Consider the following 12543-nt stretch of genomic DNA (forward strand, 5'->3'; position numbering starts at 1 on the left):
GTTACGAAATTATTTCGTTTGGCAAATTATTCGTTAATTTATTTACAAGCAAAATTTTTTAAATTGCATTAGCTATCGCGATAAAATTATTCGAAATGAATATACGTAACTAATTTGCAATCTTTATTGCGGTACCAGGAAAATCGTAAAACGTTACCGAGTCGCAACATAAAAAGAATTTTTATTCCAGCGTCGAATAATTTTTCGATTATTCCGATATTATTATCATTACGCCTTAAGTTTTTTTAACATAAAAATTCCACTGGAAAAATTTCTGTTCTTGTTAATTTTTGTAAACCGATATATATATAAAATAGAACAAAATTTGATCGCTAAATACGATCATTATATTTAATACAGCTAGAGTGGGGGGATGATTTTAGGTTACAAATTTGAATCGAAGCATATCTTTGCACGCTCTATCATTCGTATCGCATGATCGCGAGTTTAACATGAGAACAATCCCAACTTGATTACATAAAACCTAATCTCCCTAACGGAACAAACATACGTGCTTCATCACCGATCGATCAGCTTCTGTGCACCCCTTTATGTTCCCCCGTACCTGTTGAAGATTTACTACAAATTACCAAACGATAACGGGCACTCCCCACCCATGAAACACTTTTAATCGAGCAGCACGGATGCCAATTAAACCATACCACCCTCGGCCAGGTGGCAAACACCGGCCACCGGAAACACCAGCCACGCCTGTCCACGATCCACAACCATAACCTATATATACGCTCACCTACACCTAAAAAATGATTTTCCGTTTCAATCGTGTCGCGTGGCCGCGAATATAGCGAGGAACACGCGGGCAGCTAACGAAATTCCGTATCGATCCAGGAGGTGGCAGCGCGATCGGTTAAGCGGTACGAAATGGTTCGTCGATCGTCTGCAGCTTCGCAGAAATCATTTATACACACCAAAATCAGCCGATTTTATCGACCGCCAGTAGCCGAGTGTCACTTTTACCGTTTCTGTTGGATCTTCTGCTCCCCTGTTCCGCCTTTCAAACCCGTGCCACTCCCCCTGCCTGAACCCCTTCGTTCTCTCCCGTCCCGCGCTCGGTCAATACGACAAATCCGCCGGCAATAAAACACCGACTCGCGCGTTCCCGTTTCTCTTTTTTGGCATTTTTCCTGCACCCCTGGCCTTTGTCTCTGTTCCTCTTTTTTAACCTCTCCCCTCCTGCCGCGGCCACGGCCTCGGCCGCTACCCGGCCGCCAACTGACTCCCACCACCGCCTGTTCCCCTTCCACTCTAGCTTTGGTCCAGCTCTCTTTCCTCGTCCCACTCATTCTCGTTTCTTCCTTTCGAATACTCGTTGCTGCCGGTATGCACGTATCCCAATGCCACCCTGTATGGATCGAGGCCGGTGGCCCAACAGCGAATAATAAATTATCGTCGCCCAAGTACCGCGCGTGCATCCGAATTTCCCGTACCCCTACGGTATCCCTTTTGCTCCTTTTCCTACGTTCTTTTACCTTTCTATGCATGCGTCTTTCCTTCTCGATTTTTCACCGTCTCTCTATACGTCTTATTCTCTCGCTCTCGGCCAGTTGCGTGGAAAATACTGCGGCGGGTAATTCGAGCAGAATGAGAGAAAACATTTCGGAAGCTACGGCGCGGCAGTGGGGAGGGGAGGAGCGATAGGGTAGGGTGTAGGGCAGTGTCGATTGAATCGAGGTCGACGTAAAACGTCCGTGAGGTCTTATTTTTTTTTCGCTGCAACGCATGCACGCGTTCGTTTCGTATGCGATATTTTTTTGCTTTGCTTTTTGCTTTGTTTTTTCGAATTCCTTTCTCTTCTTTTTTTCCCCCTCGTTTCATACAGCTGTATCGCGCTGCAACGCGTCACGATAAGGATTGGTCGGGGATGTAACGGGGCAGTCGCGGAGTTGGAGCGAAATTTCGCTGCGCGCGGGGAGTCACACACGTTTTTTGACGTTTACTGCAATCGAACAGCACGGTGATATCCGTAATACGTCGATACAAATTTGTATTCATTTTTATTCCCTCTTGTCGCTCCTGACAACTGCCTGCGCGTTATTCGCTGGTCTCCAAGACCGCTACGAACGTATTAACGCATCTGGATCGGATAGTGTCGCGGAACTTGACAGCTTGTACCCTTATCGCTCGCTTCTGCTATCAGTGGATGAAACCATAACAACTTCAGCATCATAATTTTTCGTGGCCAATTCGATGAATTTTTTAATTTTTCAACGAGGTTTTTAAACGATATTTTATAATTTTTTTTTATTACGTTTGGGAATTATTTTATGGAATATTTGCATAAAGTGGATGAAACGTTAATTAATATAGAATAATATAAAACACGGCAGAAATGGAGCTTGACAGTTTGTGATAGCCACTGTCAATCTTGGTGTGATCATTTTTTTTTTTCTAATCTAATTTATTTTGGGAAAATTGAAAATATTTTTGAAATATACGTATAAAATGGGCAGAACGTTAGTAATGTAAAAAATGTTATGGTTGTTGGAATTTTGTTCAGAATTATATGTTTGACGTGTGTGCTGTATATGTCAAGGATCAGAGTTGGCATGTACTTTTACAACATGCGTGGGATGAGGAACATGCATTCGAATGAGGGACGTTAATTAAAAATCACTGGAGTTCGAGAAAAGCTTCCATAATGACTTATTTACAGCGAGTACAGGAAAGCTTTGCAACATAGAAGCGGATTTTAGGAAAAAATTATTCATTAATATACATCATAACGTAATCAAAAATCAATAATGATCATTTTTTACTTTGATTTTTTATGTATTTTTTATGGGTGATAATTGTAATATACAATTATTTTAAAAATTAAAAAGATATTGATCATAACACTAACTATGCCTATTTTGGTTTTCCATAACATTTTGTGAAGACCTAACCCAAGTCATTAAAATATTTTCTTTTAATCATCAACCGGCAGAAAATTAGTAAGTCGACAAAAAATGAATTTGTGAATTCATTATGAATGAATTTTTCTATCGAGATGTTCGAATATATATGGTAAAATAAGCATTGAATATTAGCGAGGTCTTTAGAACGAATAATTTTGTACAAAAGTACTTTTACCGTTTGAAATATGTTAATCGTAAAATATCTCATTAACCTTAATGAAGGTTCTTGTCGAGGTGAAAATTGGGTGGAGACACGGAGAACACAAAGGTCTAGGTATCTTGGAAATTAGTTTATCGTCGACGACAGAACAAGATGGGTTTCTTGAATAGTCGTACAGCTCGTTTACCTGACTCCGAACAGGGTTTCTAACCCCCTTAATCGTTGTAGACTGGTTACGAAAGGAATCCTGTTACACGATCCTCGTGTTACAGAACGTCTTTGTAATGTGTTTTACTAAAGCTACTTTTCGCTATAGTCGAGTACAATCAACTATAATAATTACGGAGTTGAATCATTCGTTGAGCACCACTGTGTTTCGAGGAAAAATAAATCATCCACTATTTGTTATTTCGCGTCGCGACAGATGCTCCATCTACAGTGCCTTTGTAAATAAGCGTCTCAATTTTCATGATTCATATGTTACTGCAGTGTCGTAGTCATACGAAATAATTTTTCTTTTATACCTTTATATGACTTTACGTTTCCACTCTTCATGATTTTATTCACTTTACGTAAATAATCCTGCACAAGGTATACTTTTATATCACAGTAAAAGATTAAAGCTAAAAATGTTAGAAAGCAACATGGCGGTAAGAAATTCTACAATAAAAATACCGGGAAAGCGTTCATTATGAATATCGAAATACTTCTAACCCAAATACTTAGATACCTACAATTAATATTTACGCTAACTAAATATACTGTTACACGGTAGTTTGTAACCAGCGAACTTCGGTAATTTTGTATTTATCGATAATAATCATAATAGTTCGAATATGACAAACACGTTGATAATAGATATATAAATATTTAAACATCACGATGTCAATAAATAATATTTACAATATACAGAATTACATATCATACTACAAGAAAAAACACGTAACTTTAACATAACAAAAATACTCGTAACATATGTCTACATGCAATACCTGTATTCAATCAAACAAACAATATCCTAACCAAACTTCTAGTCCCACCTCAATTCACCGAATAACCTCCGCAACTCGCAATATTTTATCACGAACAAAACACAATTTTCGAATTGTTTTATTCAACACGAAAAAAACTCTACCAATCACACTTTTCATACTCTTTCACCGAGTAAAACTTCTTACCCACTTCGGAAACGGTAATTTGAATTGTCTGATCTCGTTAACGATTATACGACGAAGCGATAACTGAAATTTAAGAAGGACTGTGATCGTGTGATGAACGATCGGTCGTCTGCGAGAATAATATCGCGCCTGACATGTCGCGCCGCGTCGCGGTTGTCATTAAGACTTAATCCTTCAGAAGATCGGACGATGAGCGGCGCCACCTTCGGAACAGCCGCCAATTCGGATCCGGCGGGCACAGTGTGCGCCTAATTGGTCAGATTTGTAATCGGCCACGGTGAGCGTCAGGTCGATTCGGCTTTGGCACTACTAGCATGACGGTGGTGTGGGTGAAACACGACCACGAATACGCGAAGAAGATGAAAACACTGTGTGTTTCAGGGGATAGAACGAGATGAGCATACGAACCGTGGCGCTGGTTGGTATATGTATGCTGGTAGAACGACGGTGGCAACGAGAGGGTGAACGGAAGGGAAATGGAACGCGGGAAAGAAAGAGAGGAAAGTATGGTGGAAAGGGACGAGAAATAGGTGAAGAGAGAGACACGTATCGTTTTCGATGGCAGGACGGAAACAGAGATATAGGTGACGGAGATAGGACGAGGAAACGGGGGAGCGAGAGGTGCACGGCCGTGTGGCACAGATGTGTTTGAAACATGGTACCACTACCAGGCCTACCCCAAATTTATACCCAACGCCCTCCCTTTCCCGACCGCCCACACGGTCGCCCCTATTTCGCACACACTGACGCGCATTTCCTAATCCGCGCTAATTTAATTGCTCCTCGTCATCGATGGCCATTAACCGGAATAGAATTGTCGGCAATATCGTTGCCCGTACAAGACGCAATTTCTGTAAACCAGTTCCCCCGATGGAAACTTCTCGATAAACGTCTAAATGCGACATTGAGGGACACTGTTACATATATATATAATATTTTGTAGGTAAAAAGGAGTTAAAAGTTTGGACACGAACCAAAGATGTAAGTAAATATTAGTATTCTGGAATTCTGATATATAAATCGTACTTTATAACAATTTCTGAATTATTTACGATAATTTGATTTAAAAAATTAGAAAATAAAACGAATGATACTTCAACCAACGATATATTACGATGATCACAAAAAATCTAACAAATATTTCTGTTGATAGAAAAATCGAGTTAACCTATATTTTTTTTAGTGGAAATCGATCATTTATTTTTCCTGGCGCGACAAAACGATCCGCGTAAAAGTTTAACCAATAAAAAAGCATATCGTAGGTGTAGAAGTTAATATAAAAAAATCATTCAAGCGCAGGCGTGTTTTGGCGACTTTTCAAAACTGATTTTTCCCGAAAACCATTATTCCATAATTTTAGCCGCGCGCGGGGGTAATCACCCCTTAGTTACCGGTTACCAATAATTCCTTCGCACTTGTTATCCGAAACAAGTGGTGCTCAATTTAATCGATCGAGCGAACACGCTGCAAAATTCGCATTGGATTTCGATGTATGTCGCGTTGAATATGAAAATAGAGATAAGTGGGGGCGTTAGAGCGTTATAGGGATGAAACGATACCGTTTCCGGTTTTGCCAGTCGGCTGGGCCAGCGCGGCGGTCTCATAAATTGGTGTCAGTCGATTGCACGGCTGCGAGGCCATCAGCGTCCAATAAATTTATGCGACAATTGATGCTGCCCGGACGTCTACGTTGAAGAGCCTTCACTCGAAATCTAATTGGTCGCGCGCAGCCGAACGCGCGTCGAATATGCCATTAATTGAAACGGAGTAGCGGGAGCGTCGTCACGCTTCTCGTCTTTCGCTGAACTAGCTAAACCTCAGTCCGTACCCCGGCTGATATCTTGGCGTTTGCGGCGCGCTACAAGACACGTTGCGTACACGATTTTTTTTTTTATAAAATCGCGGATTAAATTAATTCAGAAATTTTATTTATTTTAAAAACAGAACAAATTGAGTAACTAAGGTATATCATTGAATTTTATAATTTATACAGTAATTGGGATATTAATATTTTTTAACAAGTTCGTCGTCGTGTCACCCACATGTAAGTGACGTATATACTTGTACAGGGGCCCCGTCACTCCTAAATGAGTGACGTTCTTCTTCGTGCATTTAGGTAGAATTTTATAAGTAATTTATGCAAATTTCATTTATAACACGAGGATTTAGTTGAACGAGGATGTCCCAAAATTCACGCAGGATTTGAATTTTGCGTCATTTAAAGTGTTGCCAACGGAAAGAAAAAGACAAGGTGACAGCTGTCAGTTCAGCCTTATTAAAAATGGAGCAGTACACGGAAGAATAACTCGTCTTCATTGTTGAGCAATATTTACAGTTTTTTATTAAAAACCTATAGTTTCTTGCATGGAGTTTGGAACACTCTATATAAATTTTAAGACATGCATTAAATATTAAACACACTAAATTTCCTCAACTTTGATGAAAGTACGTCAGGAATTGATTATTATGCTCCAAAATGTACGTCATGTACAAAAAATGTAACAAACGTGCAATAGCGGGAAAACGCAGTTTTACACTTGGAAAATTGACAATTGGCCAGCTTTTCGGGGAAATTGCCCACTGTGCGACGTAGTTTGAGATCGTTGCCTCTATTGTGGACCGGCTGGAACGCCATAAATGGGCAACAAGATGAAAGAGAAGTTCCTGGTTCCTGGAAAAAGTTGCCTCTTCGAACGGGAAGGATTTCTCGTGCGATTCGCTCGCTTATCGATTCAATACGTGGAAAGATACTTGATCAGGAAGAGATCAGTGCACTTTCTAAAGGCAATTAGGAAGTAGAATGGAGACTGCCTGGCAACAAAGTGCGGATCCCCTTCCTGTTACGATTTATCGAATGCTGTACAAATACTTTCAGTATCTTTCAAATAATCTGGAATCTTATTCACAGGGGAATTGGAAATTATTTACTGTCTATATATTCCTCAAAACTTCGTAAAAAGATTTCTATACTTTTAATTCCATTTATTCTTTTTCCAATTGAGATTTTATGTGCTATTACTGGATGCAGAAAGACTAGCCATTTTAGAGCAAGTAATTCTCTCTCTTTAATATTTTGCAAAAGTTCTACGTTGTAGAACTGATCCGACTCGTCCCCCATTTCCTAGCACGGCATCCTAAGAGCCAAATTCACACTCAAGGTGTCAATGTTCCGTGAAGACTTCGGATCCCTCCCCAGAACGCACCAACGACCTGAAGAGGCACCGATCGAACACCGAGCAAACGAATAGCAATTGCCACTGGCCGGCTAGAAATGCGGAGTCGTGGTTGGAAACAAACCGGCAAGGAGAATAAAGCATCATCCAACCGGCTAGATGAGAAAGAAAGCGCTCGAGGGATCCGCCATGACGGTCTGGTAGGAGGTGGCATTCGCGCGAATAATTCGAAGACGGACGGTCGGTAATTATTCAAAGCAGATATCTGAAGGGTCCAATTAGCGTCGGATGCTTTTCGAGGCTTTCTTCGAGGGCACCGGCGAGTTCTGTAAATTGGCTGCATTAAAAACAACGCGGCGAGGGAACGCAAGCGTGGACGCCCGGCGTCACGGGACCTTCGGCCGCTCCAGTCTCAGGCTCGTTCCATTGATCGCAATTATTTTTCAATAACCGACCGCCGTTTAATGAGAATGGCCATCGACGATCACCGGACAAATTGCGATCCTTCACGCTATTATTCCATAATTAGGATATTCGTGGGAGGGGCTAGAACGATCTCTGGTTTCGTGACAATTTGGTGAACGAAATGGCATCGTCCGTTGAAGATCAATGGAAGAGAATTTTGATCACTCGTTGACGTTACTTCACGGTACTTACAACTGTTGATAAATGTATATTAATAACATGTAAATTAATAACTATGTAAATTTGTACTAGTATTGGTACTAGTATTGGTGTTAGTGTTGGCATTGGTATCAGTAGCAATATTAATATGAATTTCAGTATCAGAGTTAGTATCAACACTAGTATCAGCAATAGTATCGATACAAGTAACGACACTAGTATCGGTAATAATATCGGTATTAGTATCAGTATTAATATCGATATTAGTATCGACACTAGCGCCAACACTAGTATCGGCACTAGTATCAGCATTAGTATCGGTACTAGCTCGGTACTAGTATCGGCATTAGTGTCAGCAATAGTATCAGTGCTGGTACCAAAACTAGTATCAACACTGGTATCTAAATTGTACTACCCATAAGGATTAAGTACTAGTATCAGTACTAGTATCAACACTAGTATCTAAATTGTAGTACCCATAGGGGTTAAGTACTAGTATCAGTACTAGTATCAATATTAATATCATTATTTGAGCCGTTCACTGGACAAATTGATTAACTCCACCTTTTGAAAAATCTTAAATTTAAGTGTCAAAGCACTTGATATATTCATAACTTTTTATATTTAGGATTTTTTGAAAAGTGGAGTTAATCGATTTGTGTAATGAACGGCTCATTTACTAATATCAGTATCATGTCACCACTAATCATGAATATTAGTATCAGTAATATTAGTATCGTATATATTAATATTTGCATTAATAGTAGATACTCTACGAAATATTATATATACTAGTGACGGTATTGAATTTCCAGTAATTTAGTTTTCTCCTTCCGAACAGAAGGGAGAATTTAACTATTCAGGAGACGAACTGTCACATCCCAAGAGGCTATGTAAAACCATGAACCCCAAGAGCATGTTCCTGTGTAACCCTTCCAGTCTGACTACATCAATCACCCCATACTACAATAGCAATGTCTCTTCGTTACCAGCTTTTATTTAATCTCAGTATATTCCACGATATCTTCATTGTCAATGAATTTTGCCCCCAAGTCACATTGATTCTGTGAATTTCGAGAACATTAACCTTATTTTCCGAACCTCATGGATGAACGAATAATTTGTTATATTTTACTGTTTATATTACCAGAATATATTTCTTGTTCCTACGTTAGTGTAACCTTGCATAATTTCGAATCCTCCAATCTACTTTCTTAAATACTATTCATCAGCCTTCCTAATGTGGCTGACTATCCATGCATTATAGATCTCGTCGCTCAGGCTCCACTGACGTCATACCTGTCAAATATTGTAGGGTTATGTCTGGGTTCATGGTGACCTCACCTTTAATGGTCACTTGACTAGCCGAGGCATCCATGGCACACATTCAGGACACTCAACCTCCGACCATTAAGTGGCTACTATAAACCTAGACCAACTCGAAACCACTCTGTTTTCGGCCAAGAGCGCCATCCGCAGGCAGAATTTCCAACTAGTCCATGTAAACGCCATATAACTAGCCATAGCCATTTATACGTTCCTAAGCAATCCTACTCGTCAGCCTGTGATATTGAATAACCACTTTTTAAAAATCTCTTCAATTCTCAGGGCACACCATAGACTCGACACTTTACCTATTATTAAAATACACGATTAACTCTTTGCACTTGACTCGGATTGTTTCGAAGAAATAATAATTCGAAGACTTTCTGCCAGGTAGTCGACGATATTTTTGAAATGGCAAATAAGAAATCATGTGCAAATTGGGATGTAGAATTATTTTACTTCGACATCTGACGCACAGTTGGGTAATTTTAAATTTGACATATTAATTAACATCGATCTTCAGAATCTGATTAAATGGTCGCTTCTCGAGTGCAAAGGGATAATATTTAATTAACATTCAACATTCAGCCCACAAGTGACTCGAAATAGACTATTGCCATGAAAAAAATTGAGACCAAAAATTTTTGAAAAAATATATTAGAGACGTCTGTGGGTTTCTTTGTGAAGTATTTTCACCATTTTTTCATCCCCATTGGTGAAAATGAAACCGAATAGTAAATTACAGATTAACAATGTCACTAGTGCAGAGGGTTAAATTCCACTAGATTTTCCCCAACTAGTACAATTTCCCCAACAGCTTAAGTCACTCTACTTTCGCTAAAATGAAATATTCCATATAGAATTTATCGAGCAGCGATACCTCGTCCATTTTGCGTGAACGTATTTTACGTCATTGTCGATTTATTACCACGGTTATACGTCTGTTTTAAACTTTCGCGGCCATGTTTCGCGTACACGGGTTGCGCGGTGTTGCAAAATTGACTATCGATCGGTAGCCACCGATGGACATTAGAATTGAAACATTAGTCCATTGGAATGGAAGATAAATATCGGTAGTTGTCGCGATAATAGTAATTAAGTAAGCTGTAATGGCAACGAGGATAACGGGCCAGAGATTGTCACGCAAATATCGCGTCTCGAGTTACGCGGTCGCTCTGCTTTTGTTGCACGTCTGCATCGAGCAACTTGCATAAACGGGTTATTAATGGAACAATTACAGTCGACTGCATCGTCGCAAGAATATCTATCTCCCGTGGAACTTTCTGAAAGGATGTCTCGCGTGGTTCACGTTCGTCGAAGTGTGGCCCGTTCTTGCGCGTTCGTCCGGAGATAAAGGAAGGCAAGATGGCCGACCGCGGCGGCGCTAGTGTCGCTGACGTGGAACTACAGAATCAGTTTAAGCGACTGCGTTAAGAGTCGACTAATAAATGCAGTTATTTATTTTTATTACATTACTCTAGTTAAAACTACCTACACGTATGTTATATCTGATATATTATATTGTACATTCATAGTATATTACATTTAGGTATATATAAGGTTATATATAGGTTAGTATATAAGACCTTGTTAAGTTATTATCAAATGCTAACATGCAATACTATTTTTACAATATTTATAATATCTAAACTATGGAGGAGGAAGGTAATATTGAATTTTGACTATTAAATAAAAATACGAGACCAATAAATCGCATTTAAGATAATTATTGAGACAAATGGAGAAAAAATGTTAAATTAAAGAAGTGAAAGTTATAATTTTCTTAAACAGAGAGTTGATCTTTGATCATTTAACGAATCGTCTGCTATTTTCCTCGTGTTTTGTCTCGATTTACCTTAACTTCTATCTGAACAGTCTAAAAATTGTTTATCGTTGGTATTTTGTTAGCTTTCGGTCCCTTTATTCCATTACTTCGCTACATTTCAATTTCTCATATTCCCATCCTCTTCTCGTTGATTTTACTCCGAATTGCAATTTCGCTTCGACTATGATGTACCGTGTGTTTCATCTACCTGGTAAACAAGTAGCTGAATAAATAAACAAATACCGATGCCAAGTAATTTCTTGAATACCGCATAACAAAATTCAGCATTATGTAAATCAGGATGGAAACTTGTTAACGTTACTTGTCGCATTATTCATCGGTCTGCATTATTAATCTTTCATCTGGCACCTCGGCGGCTTACCGTCAACGTGTGTTGATAAATTCGCTCGATTCATCTAAAACCTTCTAGGAATATGAGAAATATACAAAATATCCTGCATATCCTATACGCAGAAAATTATTCGTAATTCGTTTGATTTGATTATAAATCAAATTGTTGACAAAATTATAAATAGTTAACAATTGCTCAATACAGATTCAATTCAAATTGCCCTGATTAGAATCTTCTACAAATATCAGAATTTTGCTGAGGAATAACGATATATCATTCTCAGAAATTCAACAAACATATTTGAAAAGGAATAAATAAGAATCAACTATTTACTAATTTCAAGGAATAAAACTTCCTCGACTATGCATATAGGCTCGTTAATTTTCAGCCTGATGACGATGAAGAAAATTTTTTTCCAAAACTTATAGTTTACATTTAACGAATTAAATTTTTTGAAAATTTGAAATTAAAAATGTCGAAAGAAGGTTACTTTTACGAGCGAGATGTTGTTAAAAAAGAGCAGTGAGAAAAATTCTCAATGGCCATCCCTGAGGTTCGAGAGAGTCACCAATAACTGCACTAGTAACAGAAGTCACGTGACAGTCGCGCATGCGTCGCTATGAGCATTGGTGCCCGGGCACGTTGGGTCGACTGTAAGTCTCCCTTCACGAACGCGATTGTAGTAACGTATATAGGGAAGGTGCGAAAAATGGAGCGAAGTTGAAAAAAACGTTTCCATTCGGCCATGGTTTCTAGGCACGTTTCAGTTTTCTACGCCCGAATGAAATTTTCTCCCTCCGCATCGAGAATTCTCACGGCGCGCAACCACGTAAGTGCTTTAATTGCCGCGTAACTCGATTACGTAAATTAATTAATTAATGCGATATCGGAGCGACCACGTGGCCCTTTCGGCCGTCTCTCGTAAAACGTAACGAATTTCGTAAACCGTTTCCAAGCTTAGGCAAATTTTTAGAATGGCTTTGTACC

This window comes from Eufriesea mexicana, unplaced genomic scaffold (assembly GCF_001483705.2).
Source record: "Eufriesea mexicana isolate 0111107269 unplaced genomic scaffold, ASM148370v2 scaffold2021, whole genome shotgun sequence".
Classification (NCBI taxonomy): Eukaryota; Metazoa; Arthropoda; class Insecta; order Hymenoptera; family Apidae; genus Eufriesea; species Eufriesea mexicana.